The sequence below is a fragment of the Pinus tabuliformis genome, chromosome 3_1 (genome assembly GCF_031772625.1).
Source record: "Pinus tabuliformis cultivar Carrire ecotype Pingquan chromosome 3_1, CPIR1, whole genome shotgun sequence".
Lineage (NCBI taxonomy): Eukaryota > Viridiplantae > Streptophyta > Pinopsida > Pinales > Pinaceae > Pinus > Pinus tabuliformis.
Window position 1 is genome coordinate 982,860,115 of NC_142301.1, and position 8,273 is coordinate 982,868,387.

The window sequence follows — 8,273 nt, forward strand, 5'->3', positions numbered from 1 at the left end:
TTGTAATATGCTTTTCCACATTGTAATTTAATATTTTAAAATAACCACGCGTTATCTAATCTATTTCTATCTTCAACTTGTAAACTCATTAATTATTTCTAAAATTGCTGTCCACTTATACCATATATAAAACCACCTTAATTAATAATGATAACCCCTCAAGTGAAGGTCAGATCAACAATGGTTAATTTCAAATAAGAAAAAACATTATTTACTTGAACCATGAGAATTGAAAAAGCATTATTTAAATAGATTATATAAACATAAACCATTCCGCAATATCAACATTATTTACTTGGATTATGTCAACATTTACCATTGCGTGTATTTCGAATTAAAAGACATTATTTTTTATTTATTTTATAGGTAAACATAGAAATAAAATCCGGAAGGTAACCATAACCAGATGGAAATAAGGTAGGCCCCGTAATTGTATAGTGCAATTAGAAAGTCAAATTATAATATTCTTAAACCAATACTTATTGTATTCATATGTGATGTTTAATAAAATACAATTAATTTTGTGATCTATAAATAATTTTGTAACTATTTTTATTTAAACATTAATAATAATAATAATAATTGAAATGACAAAATATAAAGAGAACCCTTCTTGGGTTTTTCTACATTCAAAGTCGCACCCATGCCTGATCCCACAACAAAATAAATTGTGAATAAGAATTTCAATCAAGGGAACGATCATGGATGATTTTATTATTAACACTTCGAGGAAACCATAACTTTAGGAATTGGATAAAACAATATACAATGTCAATTATATCCTTTTAATGATCTCTTTTTCACAATCATCAACAAATTACCCTCAAAAAGTCCAGAAAATGATTTACCTGTTGAAACCCCACAATTGAGAATATAGACTTTGTTAAGAGGAGCCTCTGGATTAATTTGGGCAACACAACCGACATGCACAACTGTATACTGGCTGAAAGTGGATGTGCCAAGGAAGTGGTAAATGGGTTTCTCGTTGATTGAAAACCTCGACTTCCCATCATTTATCATAACCCCCCTGTCAGTGTTAATTCTTAGAAGATCACACATGTTGCTTTCGTCTGACTTGCAGTGTCTGCATTCTCCACATTCTCCAGTAAATAAGGGAAGCACACTGTCACCCTCCTTGAGGTCAGTCACCCCTTCTCCAAGAAAATTACTGTCTCTTTTCCCTTTTGAAATTCTACATGATGCCTGCTAGTATGACTAATTAATTTTTTTGAAATCCTACATGTTTGCTAGTATGACTAATTAATTTCTTTGAAATCCTGAATGCCTGCTAGTATGACTAATTAACTTTTTTGAAATCCCACACGCCTACTAATATGACTAACTAATTTTTTTGAATACATAGAACTCATTGGCAAGAGCAGAGTGCATACCCAGCTGCTTCATGTCCCAAAATGCAGGGAAAGAGAGGAGTTTGGCCCTGCAACCAAAGCAGTATCAGTATCAGTCATTCCATTTCACTGCTAAAAGCAATATTTGTATGTGTTATACAGTACAGTGCAATTGGAGATGTGTAATTAATATCCTTCCTTAAAATTTTCTTGATGTTTAATGATAATTATTCATAGCATACATTTGCTTCCCAGAAACTTGATGTTTAATGATAATTATTCATAGCATACCTTTGGTTCTCACTTCCATTGCCTGTGGAGGAGCCACTTCCACTTCTTCAATCTTCAGAAGCTCCCCTGCACCCCATGCAACAGCAGCTGTAACAAAAGTACAAATAAAAATATATCAGATTTCAAGAAGCATAAATTGCACACATACAGTTTGCATAAATCCAACTTAACCCTGCAAATCAATTTTGCCATGAAATGATATACATGAAATAAAAAGAATGTGGCAATGACTCCTTGCACTGAACTGAACTGAACTGAAGTAGTTACCTTTGCATTTGATAACCTGGCCTGCAGTACATCTCGCCATTTTCCTTTCTGCCCAAACAAACAAACTTACTTTTGCCTTTCGAGTTGGTGTTGCAGGAGGCAGAGATGGATCCTTAATTTATATTCTACTTCCTTTGAAATTGCCTTGAGTGAATGATGTTGAATTGCTTGGTGATGTAGAATCGTTTTTGATATCTTGACACAGGGTTTGATATCTTGAAAATCGTCTCCACAGAGTTTGGGATTGCCTATAAATGCCTCTCTGAATTTACTCAAGCTACTGAGGACTGTTCCAGACAGTTGATTGTTTTGATAGATTTAGGAAACTAAACGTAAGGTTGGTTAAAGATGTAACGACTTTCCCCTTGAGTTGATTGCTGGATAGATCAAGGTATCTGAGGTTTTGGAGATCACCCATTTGCATAGGTATTTCACCAGAAATATCATTTCCTTTCAAGTTAAGCTCTGTAAGCTGTTTCAGAGACCCAATACTCAACGAAATGTTACCAGAAAGTAAATTTACTTGCAAATCCAATACATCAAGATTATGTAACCCATAAAGCGCATCTGGTATACTTCCTGAAAATTTATTATTGCTAGCATTGAAAACAGATAAAAGCCCTACCTTGGCAATCTCAGATGGAAGCTTACCTGAAAATCTATTACAGTCAATTTGTAGGTTAGATAAATTTCTAGCATTGCCAATATCTTTAGAAATGCTTTCTTCAAAGCTGTTAGAACTGAGATGTAGCAGCGAAACTCTTGGCAATCCCCATTCCAAAATAGAAAATATCAGTTTTTTACCTCAATCATTTCTATTCCAAAATATTTCAGAAATCAAAATAAACCCTGCAAATAAAAATGCAAACAAATTAGCCTACCTAGAAGTATGTTCTCTTTTGCATTGCATTTATGCTAAAAGGAAATGAAATGCAAAAAAGCAGGGTGATATTGCATATGAAAATAAATGGATAAAATACAAGGTGATATTGTATATGAGAATAAAAGGATTTGGACTTTTCTGTATATGGTGTTTCAGTTTCAATGCCAAAAATCTGCTAGAGCGGTTAAGAGGAAAGCGCTTAATGTTTGTTGGAGACTCAATAAGTCAAAACCAATGGGAATCCATGGTCTGCATGCTTCAAGCAGTGTTTCCTAGCAATAAGAAAACTGTTAGTCAACAAGCTTCAATATTCAAGGCCCTGGTAAGCTGATAAATGTAGTTTCCATGGATAGTTGTGCATTTGATTATATGGTGAGTAATGAAGTCTTCCAATCTTCTTTCTCTTAAAAGGATTATGATGCCTCTGTGGAGTTTTTCTAGGAGTTTGACACAAGGTACACCATAGTTATTATGATTAAGTTGGATGCAAAGTTGAGTAGAGTTGATATGTAAATATAGGAAATAAATATATAGTATATGGCAATGCCCACCACACTCATCATCAGTGATTCAGTGCAGACAATGCCATGATTTTGAAACAGGGAAGGTAGAATAATTTGATACATTCTCTTGGATTCATAAGATTTCTTGTAAACCTTCTGTGTGCCATTTCAGAATCATCGTTCAATGGTACCAGAGAAAGAGCATACTTCTCATTCATAACTATATTTCAGTAGCATCCAAGAATAGCATAATATGCAATTTTAAATATAGCTGCTAATCTTGCAGCCTGCTATAATTTTATTTATATCTGTTGCAATGTTTGTTTTTCTTGCTATGTCATCTCATTTTGAACTAAAGGAACAGGTGCTTAGGACATTTTCAGGCTATACAACTCACAGGAGGCTTACAATTAAGGCCCGAGTCATAAGAGATGGAAATCTAAGCACTTCATCAAGTTGGAGGCAACCACATGTTTGAGAGATCCAGAGTCTGCAATGAATTCACAGGATCGAGCAAAAGTATGCTAAATTTAAATGTAAGTACTTGTTGGTTGTCAGAATATATTTTCTCACTGCAAGAGGGGCAGTTGACAGCAAAAATTGTCAATTTTGATACAGATTGGATTGCCATGCAGTACCATATTCTTCTATAGTTCGTTACAGTAAGGTTGGAAAATTGTAAAAGGAAGGTGACTTAGCAAAGGCTTTGATGATGTCAACATCATAAGAAGGCCAACATTTCGCTTTGATGTCTTGGAATAGCCAACCATCAAACATGACCTGTAACAAATTTCGAGTCGAGTTGTTTGATCTGCCTTCATTAGATGCCAGATAGTGGCAGGGCCATTGAATTATGAATATTTTGCCCATATGCACCAAACATAATTTACAGGCTGATATAAGAAAAGAATGCACAAGTGCCAGTGTAGGATGTAAAAAAGCTTATCGCATAATTTTTCCAGATTGTCCAAACTAACCATTAACACCCTTCTTATTGATGTTTACCACTTTATAGAGTATCATTCAAAAGCATTATTGGCCATCACAAACTTCCAACATACAATTTTATGATAGAGTATGAATGTTTACATAGGAACCATTTGTATCAGCCTAGAGGTCTTACTTCGCTGCCATGGCCATTTGTTGTCGCTTCAGAAAATATAGCACTTTCATCAGGGTCATAGCAGCAACTTCATTATTCATGTTATGATGCTCTCTTTCCAAGACATCCTTTTCTCGCTCAAAATCTCTGTGTAATCAGTCAGAAAAGAAAGTATCTAGAGTTGAATCCTAACCTGCCAACAAACAAGGTAACAAGACTATTTATTTTTACTTTCATTAAAATATAAAACAACAACAAATAGCTATTGTTAAAACTCTGATGAGAGAAAAACTTTAGGTATACCTCCGGATGCCTTACATGTAAAATAGTACCGGTGATAGGGCTTTTAAGGGGCAGAGAAACAAATAATGGAGTGATGGCTCCTACAGAATCTGCGAGGTTGATGGTTGTTTCACCAAGGAAACCAAATTGAGAAGAGCCTTGGCAAGTTGCAGAAATTATATTTAAACAAAAGAAAAACAAATCAGAATTGCTTTAATGTTTTTGTGTTAAAGTCAATATAATGGTAAATATTCAATTATTTAAAAAGGATTAAAATGTATGTAAAAGATGAGAAATAGGCAGTACCGTTGATACAACAAGGTTGTACATTTTTTCATGATAATTCCCAGTTTTTGCATCTTGCTCGAGTCTTGTAGTTACAAAAATTGCATCAGACCATTGACAAGTTCCGTTATTGATGGAAGCTCTTCCTGTATTGCTTACGATTTTACCTGTCTCTAATGATATCAGGGATATACTCAACTTGTCATATCCCGGTTGTGGTACCTGAAATGAGCAGGACAATATATGTCCATTGTAGTTTTCAACTATGAAGAAACTGTAGAAGGCTGATCAACACAATGCTAGTTCAAAGTTAATAGAAGTTAACATAGATGCATCCATTCCTCTAGGTATCCTGAATAATCAAGATAATGTAGCAAAACGATCTTGATGACTTGGGTCATGCTCCAAATTGCCTTATTACAAGAAGACAGACGTTAATTAGTTCACCTGTGCTCTAAGAATAGGGTAAACTCAGATTATACAGGATTGTGCTCTAAGGATAGGGTAAACCCTAATTTTACAAGATTGGCACCATTGCAATCAAAGGTCAGCTGTTCTGCTATATTTTCATCTAACATGGTTTTCTCAGGCATGTTCCTGACTTTGTAAATTGTTCTCTGGTCTGGACGTGATATATAATAGGTAAGGAAAAACTATATATTATTTGCACAATTACTCAAAATGAGAATTCCTAACCTTACTGCAAAGGTTTTTGCATAATTTGTAGCACTATCAAAAATGCAATGCATGAGTTTATCCTTTCAGACACTAATGGAAAACAAATCCATACGTGATAAATGCCGAGACCTGATGCTACGTTTAATAGATTGGTAAGGCGAGTGAACCTCCATTTTGTAACACAATTTATATGCAATTATCCATCTCAGAAGCTACAATTGAAATTCACCTAATCATAACAGCTGGTGAGAACTTGTCCTTGAATGGTTTTGTTTACAATGTTTTGCAAATAGATAAGCAACTTGGTCAGGACACATACTTGAGTGACTTGAAACTGGAGTTTGAACTCAGCTTTGGTCTTGTTCCTTTCAACCCTCCATTTTGCTGCCCTAAACATCCTGCTTCAAATTTTGGAAAAGAAATGTTTAAGGGATCAATCAAGGGAGTCTAAAGCAACACCTTGAAATGTATACACTAATTAGAATGCACAATGTATAATGGTAGTTCAATGCTATCATTTGTTAAAGTCTTGAATGAGTAAACATTGATCAACTGTTACGACCCTTTAGCCAATGTAAAGGATCATTTGTGGAAGTAAATGGTACGTGGGTTGATTGTGAGATTAGAATATATAGGAGATACTCTCCTGTTTATTAGAATTTGCAGTGCGATGCGTCGTCATTATTCTAGTTTCCTGTCAGCAGGTACCAAGTTCAAATCTCCGAGCTAGATGCACTAATCTACACCAAGAAGTTTACTGGATATGCCATGCATCCCTTGGGTTACCTTACAGGTTTTTCCTTGGAAAAAAAACCCATTATCATCATTCTGCTTGGAATTCCTGATTCACATTTATTTTTAGCAGAGAATTGGTGATTGATTACATCTACTCTGTAGCAGAGTTTCCACCAAAGTTATTTGACATATGTTTTCTACTTGACCTTCGGGGTTTAATTGAGGTAATCCAGAGAAATCTGACTAAAGAAAAAGGTTTAAATTGGTACAGTGGAGTCTGAGATTTATATGAGCAAGTGTTTAAACCTCCATACAACTGAAAATATACAACAGTAAATAGAGGGAATGATCTCGCGGCCCTTAAATTGATCTTCTAAATGAGCATTCCTGTGAACGATTTAACTTCAGGGCCGTGAAAATATTTACTTACTCTCAAACCTCCTGTCTTGAATGTCATTTCTGCGGTTCATCTTTCTTTGACGGCACAATACACTTATTTTCCTCTGCAATTTATGAAAATTCTAGCAAGAAACCACAAAAATCCATTAGTTAATCCTGCTCAACACGTGGCCATACTGTCCCTGGAAAAATCCGGGCAGGAAATTACAGAGGAGACACAGGCAAACCTGAGATAAAAAAACAATTTATAATCATTTTTTCAATATTAAATAAGAAATGCGTAATAGGAAAGAAGAAAGAAGAAGACAAATAGGAAAGAAAATTGGAAAAGGAATAAGAGCACTAAAGAAAAGGAATTGCAAGGGGCTCCGACACAAAAAAGAAGCCAAAAAATTCCAATGCTCATTCCGGAAGAAAACGAGATTGCAGAACGCTGGTGATCAAACCCTACGAGCTCTCCCACAAATTCATCTCTACAGGAGCTGCCGAGATCCTTGCTTTGGAGCCAATTTGTAAATATTGGAAAGATTTTACACCCAACCTCCCTGAATTCCATAGGGGTTTTTAGGGTGTTTTCGGCATAGTGCTTGTCTAAATATTCTACAATTTCATCAGAGTCTTGGATCCATGTTTCCCATCTCTAAACCCTACGCTTGTGTTTATACCTGTTAACATTTTTTATGAAAAAGGAGACAACTGAACTTAAATGATGATTCATTTCGAAATGTAAAGAGGTCATGCATGAAGCTGCCATTACTGAAAAAAATAATGATTCACTTCAAAATGTGAAGAGCTCCTGCATGAAGCTGCTATTGATGAACAATTTCGGTGCCTGATAAAGAAATAATTGCAAATTTGCAATATATTGTGGCCAAGACTCGAAACCTTGGAATAAGTGAAAACCTGTAATAAAAATGTGGTGAACAGTTAGGCAGATTACCACTAAACAATCCTAGTCATACTTTTTAATGTTTGTTCAATTGAGTTTCTACACAACATTGACGTGCACCCCTTCTGGTGATGTTTTTTGAGAGTTTATATTTATGCAGCAAGTCTGCAACATATTACTCACCATAAATCCATACAAAATAGATTAACATATTTTCTGATAGTGAAGGAGATATTAGCAAAGCGTTTACCTGTAACAACATAGACTCGTTTACTTGTAACAATGAGGACGATGGTTCTCGAGCTCTCCGCCGATAACAACCCTCCGCCCATAACAGAAATGAAGGCCATGTTCCGCCCGTAACTGAAGGATGAAGGCCATGACGAGTAACTGAAGGAGGAAAAGCGTGACGAATATCACGAAATGTGCACAGATGTCAGTAGAGAGCGGCCCTAAAAAAACTGTGCACAGATGTCAGATGTACATTCTCGTCTGAAGAATGCCAGGTGTCAATCTCACAAGGAAAAGAACGATGAAAGTCTCACTCAAAGGAAGCATTTATTTTTAGCATATTCAGAATAAAATATATTATTTTGGGCTTATAAAGCAT

At 35.4% G+C, this 8,273-nt stretch overlaps 1 long non-coding RNA gene across 1 annotated transcript; it reads right to left on the bottom strand.

Annotated features, from left to right (window-relative positions):
- Positions 1-5,113: 5,113 nt before the first annotated feature.
- On the bottom strand, positions 5,114-6,447 carry LOC149191134 (uncharacterized). The gene is made up of 2 exons (XR_016256583.1): positions 5,960-6,447; positions 5,114-5,184 (listed from the first exon to the last, which is right to left on the bottom strand). It is a non-coding gene; the product is annotated as an uncharacterized LOC149191134 (long non-coding RNA).
- Positions 6,448-8,273: the final 1,826 nt, after the last annotated feature.